The following is a 17,772-nucleotide window of genomic DNA, read 5'->3' as shown; positions in this document are numbered from 1 at the left end:
GTGTGTGTGTGTGTGTGTGTGTGTTGGTGGTGTGTGTGTGGGTGGTGTGTGTGTGAGAGAGAGAGTGAGTAGTGTGTGTGTGAGTGAGTGTGTGCGTGTGTGAGAGAGTGAGGTGTGTGTGTGTGTGTGTGTGTGTGTGTGTGTGTGTGTGTGTGTGTGTGTGTGTGTGTGTGTGTGTGTGTGTGTGTGGTGGGGGGGTGTGGATCGGAAATGGTGAAACGGGGGACACAGTGGTCCTTTGCAATCTTGTGTCATTTCCGAAGTTCACACCTTCTGTGTAAACCCAATGATTCGCTCTGTCAGTGACGTTTCGAAGCTGCGCCTCTGAATCACTTGGATTAATCGAAGTGCCAGCTCCATGTCAGAGTGACAGACACGCCATGCTGTGTGTCAGCACCAGGTTTAGGGTGAATTCAACCCCAAACATTTCTGTCCCTGAAAATCCTGAACAGATGAAGGCAAGTCACGTTTCATTTCTGAAAGCTTGTCTTTGAAGGGTGTAAACAAAAATGCACAAGTGGAAGATGAAAGAGAAGGTAGGCAGTGTGATCCTGGTCTAGGCTGTTGCTATGGGATAAGTAGAAGAGCCATAAAGGATCATAGGCATCTTTCTCCACTTGAGAGAAACAGTTGACAGTAACTGCCCTATAAATGTGGAGATTGCAGGTCTTTGTGACCCGTGACAATTTGGGTGGGAATCAAACTCAAGCTAATGGCTTTACACTGCATTGCAATAGAGTCACTAACCGAACTGAGCGAACTGACCCCTGTTTTCTGGTGACATGGATTCAAATCCCACCATAAGTAAACTCTGGAATTGTAAGCCTCATTAAAACCACCATCTGTTGTTATAAAAACCCACGTGGCCCACAAACTCCTTTAAGGAGGAAGTTCTGCCATTGTTATATGCTCTGATTCTCACAAAACTCCAAACCCACAGTCTGCCTTCTGTCCCCTCTGAAATGTCTCTCAAGACTATTAGTTCAAGGGCATTTAGGGACAGGCAGCAAATGCAATTAGATTAGATTCCCTACAGTGTGGAAAGAGGTCCCTTCGGCCCAACAAATCCACACCGCCCCTTGAAGCATCCCACCCAGACCCATCCCCCTGTAACCCACACACCCCTGAACACTACGGGCCAATTTAGCATGGCCGATCCACCCACCATGCACATCTTTGCACTGTGGGAGGAAACCGGAGTGCTGGAGGAAACCCACGCAGACACGGGGAGAATGTGCAAACTCTGTGTAGATAGTTGCCCGAGGTGGAAATCGAACTCGGGTCCCTGGCGCTGTGAGGCTGCAGTGCTAACCACTGAGCCACCGTGCCGCCCCGAACGAGACCTGCCGAGGTTCAGCACTAACCGGACCAGGAAATAGGCTGCACCCAGGCTTGAACTCAGATCACAACGCTCAGAAAACAATGTGCTCACCATTACGCCATGGCAACCGGAGCAAATTCACCCATAGAGAGGTGAGCCTGTGGAATTCATTACTACAGGAAGTAGTTGATGCTAAAGCATTGAATGTATTTCAGAGGCAAGTAGATATAGAACTTGGGGTGAATGGGATCGAAGGTTATGGGGAGAAAGCAGGATTAGGCTGTTGAGTTGGACGAACAGCCATGATCGTGAAGAATGGTGGAGCAGGCTCGAAGGGCGAATGACCTCCTCCTGCTCCTATCTTCTATGTTTCTATGTTTCCTGACATTGACACCTATGTCCCATGAATGAATAAATACAAAGTCAGAATCTACAACTGGACAGTTACATTGTTTGAAAAGTTTGTGAGCTGTAAGACTGTGAAATTCACTTCCAGAGTGAAAGACTGAGCAGGGTTCATGTCATTGTTGAACATTGGATGGAAAGGATGGGGAAGGGAGCTGGAAGAGATATGAGCAAGAGGTGGTGAGTGCAGTTGTAACCATTTTTATACTGGGTGGGGGTCGTGTTAAATACAGACACAAACTGGTTAGATTGTAGAGTCTGTTTCTGTTTCTCACTCTCTCTCACACACTGTAACTTGCATAAAATTCATAATTTTCAACTGACAAAGTGTCATTAAAGTAATTTAGCTCAGATTCCAATGCTTTAATGATTAAGAAAACTAACCTGGCACATATGTAATAATTGTTATAAATCAGTTCATGGATTGGGGAAGTGGGCAGGGTATTTTGTCATTGCAAGGCCAGCATTTCTCACCCATCCCTAGTTGCCCTTGAGAAGGTGGCGGTGAGCTGCCTTCTTGAACCACTGCAGTCATTTGCTGTAGTTTGAGGGAGGGAATTCAGGATTTTGACCCAGCAACAGTAGGGGAATTTCCAAGTCAGGATGGTGAGTGGTTTGGAGGGGATCTTGCAGGGGGGTGGTGTTCCCATGTGTCTGCTGCTCTTGTCCTTCTAAATGGAGGTGGTTGTGGGTTTGGAAGGTGCTGTCTGAGGATCTTTGGTGAATTTCTACAGTGCTCCAGAGAAGGGGAAAGGGCAGGAAGACAAATACGAGGAATGTCAGATCAGCCATGACCCTGTTGAATGGCACAGCAGGTCGAAGGGGTTGAATGGCCTCCTCCTATTCCTATCTATCATGCTGTTATGGTGTTATCGGTTGTGGCACACACTTTGCCAGTAATGTTGGAACCGTGCCGATCCAGGCAAGTGGGGAGTTCCATCACACTCTTGGCTATTAGTTCAACAGTGAACAGAACTTGGGACTGAAATTAGATTTAAAACTCTCAGTGAAACCAGAGTGATTTCCCTTGATAAATGCAACGAGTGAAGCTTAGTTACCAAATGCAAGTTTGTTTAGTGTCTAAACTCAATCCAAGTCACTTAGACCTCATATGATTGGTAAAGGAATTTCCTAATTATCGCCAATCCAGCAAGGAATGCTATCATTCACACCAGCAGTTAACTCTGAAAGCTGAACTCCACTGCGTACCTGTCACACAAAAACAGGAGAAACCCAGCAGATCTGGCAGCATCTGTGGAGAGAAACCGAGTCAACGTTTTGGGTCCAGTGACCCCTCTTCAAAATGCTGTTTCACTATCCACAATATGCTGCCTGACCTGCTGAGTTTCTTTAGCACTTTCTGTTTGTGTTTTAGATCTCCAAGATCCACAATTTTTTGTTTTCTTTGCCAGTATGTGTGGCTGATGGAAGAGGGAACTGTACATGATCTCTGCTTACAGAACCCAAAGGTCTCCTTCTATTGGCTGCGCTAACGGAGACAGGCTATCAGAAAGCCTGATAAAGGTATTCGAACCATCGTTGTTGGAGCATTGCGTACAACCTGAAATGGGCTTTACCTTCCCAAACACTGTACCTTCCAAACCGGGTGAAAAATCACATGGCACCAGGGGATAGTCCAACAGGCCTATTTGAAAACACAGCTTTTGGAGTCTCGCTCCTCCTTCAGGTATCAGTGAGAGCGATGGTATCAGACACAGAATTTATAAGTAAAATATCAAAGGGTCACATAACTGATGAGGGTGTACTAAACAAACCTAAGATGTTGTTAAATCTTTCATCAGGTAGAACATTTTAATTGATTAATATGTATATGTAAATCCCCGAATTTCTTTCAAGTCATGGTCTGAGAGAACTAAAAGTTTTATCTGTGTAAAGAAGAAGTGGCATTTTCGGTCAGACAATGCAGGTTATGTGTGAGGCCTTGCTTACAATCTGTTTGTGTGGAGTCAGTCTGGTTTTATTTCTAAAATAGGAATTTATAAAATATCACGTTGACTAACTGTCTATAAATTGTGCTTTTTGAACAAAATAAAAGGTATCTGCAAATACAAATTCATCCCATGGATTTACTGTGTTTGTGTGTATGTGGCATCAACCTCAGGACTCAATACCACCAACAGCCAATTTCTAGACACCATCCTACAACTCACCCGCTTCATCCTCAACCACAACATCTTCACCTTCGACAACCAGTTCTTCATCCAGACAGATGGAACAGCCATGGGGATCAGATTTGCCCCAATATGCCAACATTTTCATGCACAGGTTTGAATAAGATTTCTTTGCTGCACAGAACCTCCGACCAGTGCTATACACCAGATGCATTGTTGACATTTTTTTCCTTTGGATTCATGGTGAGGAATCACTGAACCAACGACACAGTGATATCAACTAATTTCATCCCAAAATCAGACTTACCATGGACTACTCTTCAGAATCAGTCTCACTCTGGGACATACACATCTCCATCAGGGACAGACACCTCAGTACCTCACTCAACCACAAGCCTGTGGATAACCTCATGATGCTGCACTTCTCCAGCTTCCACCCTAAACATTCTAAAACAGCCATCCCCTACAGACAAGCCGTACGCATACAGAGGATCTGTTCGGATGAGGACGAACAAGATGGACACCTGAATGTGTTGAAGGACTCCATCATAAGAACAGATACAATGCTCAACTCATCAATCACCAGTTCCAACAAGCCACAGCCAAAAACTGTAATGATCTCCTCAAAAGACAGACATGGGATACAACTGATAGGGTACCCTTTGTTGTCTGGTAATTCTCTGGAGCGGAGAAACTACACCATGTTCTTCGCAGCCTTCAACACATTAACGAAGACATTGAGCATCTCGACAAGATCTTCCCCAGGTCTCCACTTATCACCTTCAAACAACTACCAAACCTTAAACAGATCATTGTTCGCAACAAACTACCCAGCCTTCAGGACAATATCGACCACAACACCACACAACCCTGCCATGGTAACCTCAGCAAGACATGTCAGATCATTGACATGGACACTACCATCACACACAGGAACATTACCCACTGTGTGCACGGCAGATACTCATGTGACTGGGCCAACATTGTCTCTCATACGCTGCAGGCAGGGACACCCCGAGGGACGGTATATTGGCGAGACCATGCAGACGCTCCAACAACAGATGAATGGACACTGCAAAACAATCGCCAGACAGGAATGTTCCCTCCCAGTTTGGGAACACTTCGGCGAGTCAGGGACATTCAGCCTCGGATTTTCAGGTAAATGGCCCTGAGGTGGCCTTCAGGACACACAACAACAGAGTCACCGAGCAGAGGCTGAGAGTCAAATCCGGGCCCCATGCGGATGGCCTCAGCCGGGACCTTGGGTTCATGTCTCATTACAGGTGACCAACCACAATGTATACACACACACACACACACACACACACACACACACACACACACACACACACACACACACACTCACTCACTCACTCACTCACTCACTCACTCACTCACTCACTCACTCACTCACTCACTCACTCACTCACTCACTCACACTCTCTCACTCACACTCTCTCTCTCACACTCACTCACTCACTCACTCACTCACTCACTCACTCACTCACACTCTCTCTCTCTCTCTCTCACACACACTCTCACACACACATACACACTCTCTCTCTCTCTCTCTCACACACACAAACACACACACACACACACACACACACACACACACACACACACACACACATACACACACAAACACGAATCTAGGGGGTGAATTTGTATTTGCAGATACATTCTATTTTGTTCAAAAAGTGCACAATTTATACACAGCCACTCAATGTGGTGTTTTATAAATGTCTACTTTGGAAATAAACCTATTCTGACTCCAAACCAAAACACAAACAGATTGTAAACAAGGCCTCACCTAACCCGCATTGTCTGACCTAAAATGTCACCTCTTCCTTACACCGATAAAACCTTTACTCTCTCAGGGCAGTGACTTGACAGGAATTTGGGGATTCACATGTACATATTAATCAATTAAGACCTTCCAACTGCTGAAAGATTTAACAGCATCTTAGGTTTGTTTAGTACATCCTCATCAGTGATGTGACCCTTTGATATTTTACTTATAAGTTCAGTCTCTGTTAGTACCTCTCTCACTAACATCTAAAGAAAGAATGAGGCTCCAACAGCTTGTGTTTTCAAATAAACCTGTTGGACTCTAACCTGGTGTTGTGTGATTTCTGGCGCTGTCCATCCCAGTCCAACACCGATACCTCCACAGCATGCCTTCCACACAGTTTGAAGAACCATTGGTGAGGGTGTTTGGTGAAAAGTCTACCTTGGGCAGCCGTTTTCTCTGGACTGGAGGTAACTTTTATTTCACCAGCAAGTCCTGTTGGAGATAAGGGAGGGACGTTTCCCTCAGGAATTGCAGTTACTGTCTGAAGCCATGCGTATTGTTTCTCTAAAACTGTGTTTTCTGCTGCAGGCACATGTGAAAGCAAACAATGAGCCCCTTTCCTGGTCTTGGGATTGTTCCTGATTCCTCATTATCTTAATGGAAGGTCACTCGGGCTAAAATTAACAGCTACTGTTTAAAGTTAGTCATAGATTCAGAAAGATAAACATTGCCACTTGATACAGAGATACATTACAAAGCAATCAGCCAACCAATTCAGAGTCAGCCTGAAAGATGTGTTGAAAGATTGAGTCGGAATGTCAAGGATGTGTGCTTTATCTCTGGAGCTAAGTTTGCTGATGTCAGCTGGTACGCAGTGTCAGGGCAAGGGCAGCTAACATTGGATTGATGGTATTCCTGGAGGTCTGATCACATGACATTCCATCACATGACATTTGATCTCACGCACACTTTGCAACTTTTCCTGCATTGACCTTATGATGCTTGGGTCCCTCAGTAACTGAATGTCTTTTCTTGTGCTTAACAGTGTTTGCAGTAATAAACACAAGAGGTGTTACATTAGGTGTTAAAATATTCATTTTACAGTATGATGCACCTTAAAGATATTGAAACATTTTGTGAGCATTTTGACATCGTGAAGTTGCATTAGTCCTGACTGGAGAACGTTGACTTGATGTGCGTGAGTGACCTAAGAAATTTCTGAAGAATGTCCCAACCTGAAACGTCAGCTTTACTAACTATAGTTTTACATTCTTTTGTTATAGCTGGAGACAGCTTGAGCTTTTCAGGCCCTTTGTTTTACTGTGCTGACACTGACTATTGGTATCTGTACATCTGTGTTGGTTTCTGATGTGTGTCTTATAAAATAGTTAGGTTCTGTTGGTCTCCTGTGGCAAGGCTATCTTTTCCTTCCCAGGATTTTTCTAGTAGGTCTTCCTGGTTTCATCTTCAAAGACAATTTGTGTGACTTTCTCTGAAGTCAAACCCTCTTTGGGCTGTGATAAATCTGACCAAGACTCATCAACTCTCCCAACAACAAGTTTGTGTTGTATAAAATTCTGTTTTCAAAGTTCCATTGCTACAGTTCTCCATTAATCTGTCAAAGTCATTAATGAATTTAGCTACAGATTTCTCTGGGTGATCACCTTATTTTGTTAAACGTCATGTTTTAGAGAATCCTATTTGTTCTCAGATTAAAGCAATTATCAATAACCATTATTACTTCCTCAGAATAACCAGTGTCATCTATTTACTCATTTTGATACTGATTTTGTTTACATTTTGAAAGTAGTCTGTATCTTAAAAGTTGCTTTCTCAACGATGAGTAATCCTGTGTTCTGCTTGGCTCATTCTTGACATCAATCTTGGTGGCAGTATAATTCTCATGGGATTTCTCTTTCCTGTGATTATTTATCCTAAGTTTCAGGCTTTAGTATCTGAATGCAGCTTGTTCTATCTTAATGATTTTGCAATGAATAAATACTGGTGGTTTCAAATGTTGTAATCTTGTGTAAAAACGGTTGCTTTCAATTTCTTGTCTTAAAGTATCTTTAAACCATTAAACGCTGTAATGTAGAAATGCTCGTGTCTTTCTTCTAATACAGCTTTCAGTTCTTCTCAATAGCAATAATGTATCTCTGTACTGCATGTTGGTGGGAATGAATTCCTGCCTCTTTTATGATCAAAATGGCAGGTTCTTATTCACTGCAGCCAAAAACTGAGGTCTCCAGCCTTCTGCAGCCATTTTTTCCTGCCTTTCATCACCGAAAACACAATGTATGTGCCTTTGTCTATCCTTGACTTTTTATAAAAATAAACCTCTGTGGCTGCGGCATCAAGAACTCTTCCTGCTGAACACATTGCTTAAATTATGTACCTTCTGCTTTTATCACTGTCTTAAAGAGCTGCCTCTGGGGGTGCAGTGAAGCCCCTGCGCCAGAACTTGTCTGCTCCAACCACTTCTCCTTCTCTTTCTCTTTTCCTCTCATCTTTTTTTGTTTTTTACTTACATTATCGTGAGCTTGGGGAGCATTGGCACCCGGTTGGAGCTCAGCACGCAGATCTAGAGCAGACCCAGGGCGTGGACCTCGAGTGCAGGGAACAGTGTGCCCCATGAGGACCTCGAGCGGGCCCAGTGTGGGGAGGAGAGGGGGCCCGGTGCGGGACGAGAGGGGGCCCGGTGCGGGACGAGAGGGGGCCCGGTGCGGGACGAGAGCGGGCTGGAGCAGTATCACCCAGGAGCAAAAGATAGTGCGTGAGGATTGGTAACTTTGGTGTTGGGTTGGGCAGTGTGAAGTGTAGATGACAGTAATATGGCAATAGAGGGATGGCAACACAGACATTGTTATGGTGATATAGAACATAGAACATTACAGCACAGCACAGGCCCTTTGGCCCTCGACGTTGTGCCGACCTGTCGTACCGATCTCAAGCCCATCTAACCTACACTATTCCATGTACATCCATATGCTTATCCAATGACAACTTAAATGTACCTAAAGTTGGCAAATCTACTACCATTGCAGGCAAAGCGTTCCATTCCCTTACTACTTTCTGAGTAAAGAAACTACCTCTGACATCTGTCCTATATCTTTCACCCCTCAATTTAAAGCTATGCCCCCTCGTGCTCGCCATCACCATCCTAGGAAAAAGGTTCTCTCTATCCACCCTATCTAACCCTCTGATTATTTTATATGTCTCAATTAAGTCACCTCTCAACCTTCTTCTCTCTAATGAAAACAGCCTCAAATTCCTCAGCCTTTCCGCGTAAGACCTTCCCTCCATACCAGGCAACATCCTAGTAAATCTCCTCTGCACCCTTTCCAAAGCTTCCACATTCTTCTTATAATGCAGTGACCAGAACTGTACGCAATACTCCAAGTGCGGCCGCACCAGAGTTTTGTACAGCTTCACCATAACCTCTTGGTTCCGGAACGCGATCCCTCTATTAATAAAAGCTAAAACACTGTATGCCTTCTTAACAGCCCTGTCAACCTGGGTGGCAACTTTCAAGGATCTGTGTACATGGACACCGAGATCTCTCTGCTCATCTACACTCCCAAGAATCTTACCATTAGCCCAGGACTTTGCATTCCGGCTACTCCTACCAAAGTGCATCACCTCACACTTGTCTGCATTAAACTCCATTTGCCACCTCTCAGCCCAGCTCTGCAGTTTATCTATGTCTGTCTGCAACCTACAGCATCCTTCGTCACAATCCACAATTCCACCGACCTTAGTGTCGTCTGCAAATTTACTGACCCATCCTTCGACGCCCTCATCCAGGTCATTTCTAAAAATGACAAACAGCAGTGGACCCAACACCGACCCTTGTGGTACACCACTAGGAACTGGTCTCCAGGATGAACATTTCCCATCAACCACCACCCTCTGTCTTCTTTCAGCAAGCCAATTTCCGATCCAAACTGCTATATCTCCCACAATTCCATTCCTCCGTATTTTGTATAATAGCCTACTGTGGGGAACCTTATCGAATGCCTTGCTGAAATCCACATTCACCACATCAACCGGTTTACTCTCATCTACCTGTTTGGTCACCTTCTCAAAGAACTCAATAAGGTTTGTGAGGCACGACCTTCCCTTCACAAAACCGTGCTGACTATCCCTAATCAATTTATTCTTTTCTGGATGATTATAAATCCTATCCCTTATAACCTTTTCCAACACTTTACCAACAACTGAGGTGAGGCTCACTGGTCTATAATTACCACGGTTGTCTCTACTCCCCTTCTTGAACAGGGGAACCACATTTGCTATCCTCCAGTCATCTGGCACTCTTCCTGTAGACAATGACGAGTTAAAGATCAATGCCAAAGGCTCGGCAATCTCCTCCCTGGCTTCCCAAAGGATCCGAGGATAAATCCCATCCGGCCCAGGGGACATATCTATCTTTACCCTCTGTAGGATTTGTAATCCCTCTTCCTTGTGAACCTCAATCCCACCTAGTCTAGTAGCCTGTATCTCAGTATTCTCCTCGACAACATTGTTGTTTTCTATAGTGAATACTATTGAAAAATATTCATTTAGTGCTTCCCCTATCTCGTCTGACTCCACACACAACTTACCACTACTATCCTTGATTGGGCCTAATCTTACTTTCGTCATTCTTTTATTCCTTAAATACCTATAGAAAGCCTTAGGGTTTACCCTGATCCTATCGGCCAACAACTTCTCATGTCTCCTCCTGGCTCTTCTGAGCTCTCTCTCTAGGCCGATGAACTGGCTCAGGACCAATGGACTCTCCTCAAGCTCTTTCTTTTTTCCTTATTCATAAATTATTCAAAATAGTGCCAGATCATGGTGATAAATGAAAACTTTCTCTGTATTTTATTGTATTCTCACTGTAAACTGAATGTGGCAATAAAATCAAAAATCTAAAATTCCTTTAAATTTATTCTTCTGTCAGAATCCCTTTGAATTACCTGTTTATCAACTTAAATCTGCTCTGTGATGTGCCCAATGTAATGTTCTTGGTATGAAATGTCTCGTGGTTTGTGAAACTGTGTCAGCTGTTGTGCCTTGTGATAGCCCTGTATAGATGGTGATGTTTGTGGTGAATGGGACGAGCTCTTCTTACCAAATAATCATCTCAGACTCGTCCATGTGCATTCATTCCCTTCTTGTCTGCAGCATCTTTAGTTTTATTCTCCAGGCTTCAAAATGGACTCTTCCGAACCAAACTTTGAATTGTGATTGGCCCCACATATCCCTTTTTCAGGATTCTGTAACTTTCCAATGTGACCAGTCTTTTTATTCCTTTACTGGTTCACATTGTCTTTCCTTGACCTCTAAGCAGCAAGGATTTGTTCATCATTTTCACCTTGAGTTAGTTATCTAATGATCCCACTGCCCATTGCAATGTCATACCTTGTAATGTACTAACAATGAACAGCTTGTGATTGCAATAGAGTCTGTGTTTATTCTACAAGTGTCTTTGTGTATGTGTGTGTGTATCTATGTGGGTGTATCTGTATGTCTGTGTGTGTGTCTGTGTCTATGTGTGTGTCTGTCTGTCGATGTGTGTGTGCCTGTGCCTGTGCGAGCGCGCGTCTGTGTCTGTGTGTGTGTGTCTGTGTCTGTGTGTGTGTGTGCACGAGCGCATCTGTGTGTGTGTGTCTGTGTGTGTGTGTATATGTGCGCGCGCGCGCGTGTGCATCTGTGTCTGCATCTGTATGTGTGTGTGTGTGTGTGTTTGTATCTCTGTGTGTGTGTGTGTGTTTGTATCTCTGTGTGTGTGTGTGTTTGTATCAGTGTATATGTGTGTGTGTGTGTGTTTCTGAATATATGTGTGTGTGTGCGTGTGTGTGTGTTTCTGTATATGTATGTGTCCGTGTGTGTGTGTGTCTGTGTGTGGATGGTGACAGCCAGCGGGATTTTCCCATGGTTCATAGCTGAAGCAGTTTATTATTTCCCAATAAATATTTGCTTTGGGAGTCACTAAATCCTATCAACAGTGAGTTTCTGCTTAATTTATTTTCACTAAGACAGACACACTGAGACAGCAACTGTTCTTCTGGCTGCGATAGCTGACTTGACAGAGTCCTTGGATAGAATCTTGGACATACTGGATGGTGTCACTTAATGCTTCTAGACGATACATTTCTAACTTGAACTCGTGACAGATTCTGTTGGTTATGTTTAACTTACTGAGTGAGCAAAAAGCACGATTTTTTGACATCCCAGAGTAAAAAAGGTAGTTTATTTCATTGAGGAACAAACCCATTCAGCCAGTGGGAACAACAGCAGGTATCAAAACGAGAGGAATGTGCATATTCAGACCTCAATTCTGCAGCCATTGTTTTCAGAAGGATTGTTCTGATGGAGGTTGGCATGCCTGTTTTTCACAGCTTCACCAACTCAGTCAGCACTCCCAGAGGGGGTACAAGTTCAAACTGCAAAGCGTGTGAGTTTATAAATGTCAATGGTTAAAAAAAGGAGAAATGCTATCAGACAACTGCAGTACATATAAGAGATTTTGCCTGCAAACACAGATCAAATTTCTCAGAATTTACAATCACATTGCAACACAGAATGAGGCCATTTGTTCCAGCCTGTCTGCAGCTATATAAGAGATAACAAGGTGTGGAGCTGGATGAACACAGCAGGCCAAGCAGCATCTTAGGGGCACAAAAGCTGACATTTCAGCCCCAGACCTTACAATTTGGTTAGGCTACACCTAGAGTATTGCATTCAAATCTGGTCACCACATTACAGGAAGCATGTAGAGGCTTTGGAGAGGGTGCAGAAGAGGTTTACTGGGATGCTGCCTGGATTAGAGGGTACGAGCTATAAGGAGAGGCTGGAAAAGCCTGCATTTCTCTGGGGCAGTGGAGGCTGACGAGAGACTTGATAGAAGTTGATAAAATTATAAGATGTCTAGATGGGGTTGACAGTCAGAATTTTCTTCCCAGAGTTGAAATGTCTAATACCAGGGCTATTCAGTACATCAACTCGACACACTTGACCCAGGCTCAACCCTCTACCCTCTCATTTCTGATGGCCAATCCATCCGAGCCTGCATACAACAGGGCAACTTAACATGGCCAATCCATCCAAGCCTGCATACAACAGGGCAACTTAACATGGCCAATCCATCCAAGCCTGCATACAACAGGGCAACTTAACATGGCTAATCCATCCAAGCCTGCATACAACAGGGCAACTTAACATGGCCAATCCACTCAAGCTGGCACATCTTCAGGCCGGGGGAGGAAACCCACACGGACACGGGGAGCACGGGGAGAACGTGCAAACTACGCACACAGTTGCCCGAGGGCAGAATCAAACCTGAGCCCCTGGAGCTGTGAAGCAGCAGTGCTAACCACTGAGCCACCGTGCCATCTGAAAGTGAAGATGCCCAGTGTAGAACTTGAACCCATGACCCTGAGATTAAGACTCTCATGCTGTACCGACTGAGCCAGCTGGCCCCTTGAAATGTCTTCAATCTGTCCCCATCACAGAAGTCCCACATTCCCGGAATCCTTCTTGGGAATTACTCAGCACTCCCTCCAATACTTTCACATCTTCTCTGCAATGTGGCATTGACACACCCCCACCCCCACCCCCACCCCCTCACCCTCCACACCCCCACCCCCACCCCCTCACCCTCCCACACCCCTAACCCCATCCCCTCACCCTCCCACACCCCTTACCCCACCCCCACCCTCCCACACCCCTAACCCCACCCCCTCACCTTCCCACACCCCTAACCCCACCCCCTCACCCTCCACACCCCCACCCCCACCCCCTCACCCTCCCACACCCTTAACCCCACCTTCTCACACCCCTAACCCCATCCCCTCACCCTCCCACACCCCTAACCCCACCCCCACCCTCCCACACCCCTAACCCCACCCACTCACCTTCCCACACCCCTAACCCCACCCACTCACCCTCCCACACCCCTAACCCCACCCCCACCCTCTCACCCTCCAACACCCCTAACCCCACCCCCCTCACCTTCCCACACCCCTAACCCCACCCCCTCACCCTCCCACACCCCTAACCCCACCCCCACCCCCTCACCCTCCCACACCCCTAACCCCACCCCCTCACCCTCCCACACCCCTAACCCCAGCCCCTCACCCTCCCACACCCCTAACCCCACCCCCACCCCCTCACCCTCCCACACCCCTAACCCCACCCCCTCACCCTCCCACACCCCTTAACCCACAGCCTCACCCTCACTCTCCCACACCCTTACCCCACCCCCGCCCCCTCACCATCCAACACCTTACCCCACCCCCTCACCCCCACCCTCCCACACCGCTTACCCCACCCCCTCATCCTCACCCTCCAACACCCCTTACCCCACCCCTCACCCTCACCCTCACCCTCCCACATGCCTTACCCCACCCCCTCACCCTCACCCTCACCCTCCCACATGCCTTACCCCACCCCCTCACCCTCACCCTCCCACACCAGTTACCCCACACCCTCACCCTCACTCTCCCACACTCCTTACCCCACACCCTCACCCTCACCCTCCACACCCCCACCCTCACCCCCTCACCCTCCCACACCCCTAACCCCACCTCCTCACCCTCTCACAACCCTAACCCCACCCCCTGACCCTCCCACATCCCTAACCCCACCCCCTCACCTTCCCACACCCCTAACCCCACTCCCACCCTCTCACCCTCCCACACCCCTAACCCCACCACCTCACCTTCCCACACCCCTAACCCCACCCCCTCATCCTCCCACACCCCTAACCCCACCTCCTCACCCTCTCACACCCCTAACCCCCCCCACACCCCTAACCCCACCCCCTCACCTTCCCACACGCCTAACCCCACCCCCTCACCCTCCCACACCCCTAACCCCACCCCCACCCTCTCACCCTCCCACACCCCTAACGCCACCCCCTCACCTTCCCACACCCCTAACCCCACCCCCTCACCGTCCCACAGCCCTAACCCCACCCCCACCCCCTCACCCTCCCACACCCCTAACCCCACCCCCTCACCCTCCCACACCCCTTATCCCACAGCCTCACCCTCACTCTCCCACACCCTTACCCCACCCCCGCCCCCTCACCATCCAACACCTTACCCCACCCCCTCACCCCCACCCTCCCACACCGCTTACCCCACCCCCTCACCCTCACCCTCCAACACCCCTTACCCCACCCCTCACCCTCACCCTCCCACACGCCTTACCCCACCCCCTCACCCTCACCCTCCCACACCAGTTACCCCACACCCTCACCCTCACTCTCCCACACCCCTTACCCCACACCCTCACCCTCACCCTCCCACACCCCTTACCCCACCCCCTCACCCTCACTCTCCCACACCCTTTACCCCACCCCCTCACCCTCATTCTCCCACACCCCTAAACCCACCCCCTCACCCTCATCCTCCCACACCCCGAAAACACCCCCTCACCCTCACCCTCCCACACCCCTTAACCCACCCCCTCACCCTCACCCTCCCACACCCCTTACCCCACCCCCTCACCCCCCCAACACCCCTTACCCCATCCTCTCACCCTCCCACACCCCTTACCCACCCCCTCACCCTCCAACACCCCTTACCCCACCCCCACACCCTCACCCTCCCACACCCCTTACCCCACCCCCTACCCTCCAACTCCCCTTACCCCACCCCCTCACCCTCACCCTCCCACACCCCTTACCCCACCCCCTCACCCTCATCCTCCCACTCCCCTAAACCCACTCCCTCACCCTCCCACACCCCTAACCCCACCCCCTCACCCTCTCACCCTCCCACACCCCTTACCCCACCCCCTCACCCTCATCCTCCCACACCCCTAAACCCACTCCCTCACCCTCCCACACTCCTAACCCCACCCCCACCCTCTCACCCTCCCACACCCCTAACCCCACCCCCTCACCTTCCCACACCCCTAACCCCACCCCCTCACCCTCCCACACCCCTAACCCCACCCCCACGCCCTCACCCTCCCACACCCCTAACCCCACCCCCTCACCCTCCCACACCCCTTATCCCACAGCCTCACCCTCACTCTCCCACACCCTTACCCCACCCCCGCCCCCTCACCATCCAACACCTTACCCACCCCCCTCACCCCCACCCTCCCACACCGCTTACCCCACCCCCTCACCCTCACCCTCCAACACCCCTTACCCCACCCCTCACCCTCACCCTCCCACACGCCTTACCCCACCCCCTCACCCTCACCCTCCCACACCAGTTACCCCACACCCTCACCCTCACTCTCCCACACCCCTTACCCCACACCCTCACCCTCACCCTCCCACACCCCTTACCCCACCCCCTCACCCTCACTCTCCCACACCCCTTACCCCACCCCCTCACCCTCATTCTCCCACACCCCTAAACCCACCCCCTCACCCTCATCCTCCCACATCCCTAAACCCACCCCCTCACCCTCACCCTCCCACACCCCTTAACCCATCCCCTCACCCTCCCACACCCCTTACCCCACCCCCTCACCCCCCAACACCCCTTACCCCATCCCCTCACCCTCCCACACCCCTTACCCACCCCCTCACCCTCCAACACCCCTTACCCCACCCCCTACCCTCCAACTCCCCTTACCCCACCCCCTCACCCTCACCCTCCCACACCCCTTACCCCACCCCCTCACCCTCATCCTCCCACACCCCTAAACCCACTCCCTCACCCTCCCACACCCCTAACCCCACCCCCTCACCCTCTAACACCCCTTACTCCACCCCCTCACCCTCACCCTCCCACACTCCTAACCCCACTCCCTCACCCTCCCACACCCCTAACCCCAACCCCTCACCCTCCCATACCCCTAACCCCACTCCTCAACCTCCCACACCCCTAACCCCACCCCCTCACCCTCCCATACCCCTAACCCCACCCCTCACCCTCCCATTCTCCTAACCCCACTCCCTCACCCTCCTATACTCCTAACCCCACCCCCTCAGCCTCCCACCCTCCCATGACCTCACCCTCCCACACCCCTTACCCACACCCCCTCACCCTCACCCTCCCACACCCCTTACCCCACCCCCTCACCCTCCCACACCCCTAAACCCACTCCCTCACCCTCCCACACCCCTAACCCCACCCCCTCACCCTCTCACCCTCCCACACCCCTTACCCCACCCCCTCACCCTCATCCTCCCACACCCCTAAACCCACTCCCTCACCCTCCCACACTCCTAACCCCACCCCCACCCTCTCACCCTCCCACACCCCTAACCCACCCCCTCACCTTCCCACACCCCTAACCCCACCCCCTCACCCTCCCACACCCCTAACCCCACCCCCACGCCCTCACCCTCCCACACCCCTAACCCCACCCCCTCACCCTCCCACACCCCTTATCCCACAGCCTCACCCTCACTCTCCCACACCCTTACCCCACCCCCGCCCCCTCACCATCCAACACCTTACCCCACCCCCTCACCCCCACCCTCCCACACCGCTTACCCCACCCCCTCACCCTCACCCTCCAACACCCCTTACCCCACCCCTCACCCTCACCCTCCCACACGCCTTACCCCACCCCCTCACCCTCACCCTCCCACACCAGTTACCCCACACCCTCACCCTCACTCTCCCACACCCCTTACCCCACACCCTCACCCTCACCCTCCCACACCCCTTACCCCACCCCCTCACCCTCACTCTCCCACACCCCTTACCCCACCCCCTCACCCTCATTCTCCCACACCCCTAAACCCACCCCCTCACCCTCATCCTCCCACATCCCTAAACCCACCCCCTCACCCTCACCCTCCCACACCCCTTAACCCATCCCCTCACCCTCCCACACCCCTTACCCCACCCCCTCACCCCCCAACACCCCTTACCCCATCCCCTCACCCTCCCACACCCCTTACCCACCCCCTCACCCTCCAACACCCCTTACCCCACCCCACACCCTCACCCTCCCACACCCCTTACCCCACCCCCTACCCTCCAACTCCCCTTACCCCACCCCCTCACCCTCACCCTCCCACACCCCTTACCCCACCCCCTCACCCTCATCCTCCCACACCCCTAAACCCACTCCCTCACCCTCCCACACCCCTAACCCCACCCCCTCACCCTCTAACACCCCTTACTCCACCCCCTCACCCTCACCCTCCCACA

General features: G+C 50.1%; 1 protein-coding gene across 2 annotated transcripts in view; it reads left to right on the top strand.

The window, feature by feature from the left end:
* Positions 1–17,772, top strand: part of rbm20 (RNA binding motif protein 20) — a 242,159-nt gene that overhangs the window by 130,807 nt on the left and 93,580 nt on the right. The gene's annotated exons all lie outside the window — the stretch shown is intronic.

The sequence above is a fragment of the Stegostoma tigrinum genome, chromosome 20 (assembly GCF_030684315.1).
Source record: "Stegostoma tigrinum isolate sSteTig4 chromosome 20, sSteTig4.hap1, whole genome shotgun sequence".
Classification (NCBI taxonomy): domain Eukaryota; kingdom Metazoa; phylum Chordata; class Chondrichthyes; order Orectolobiformes; family Stegostomatidae; genus Stegostoma; species Stegostoma tigrinum.
Note: the sequence above shows the minus strand (reverse complement) of the source record. Positions and strands in the feature narration are given on the sequence as shown.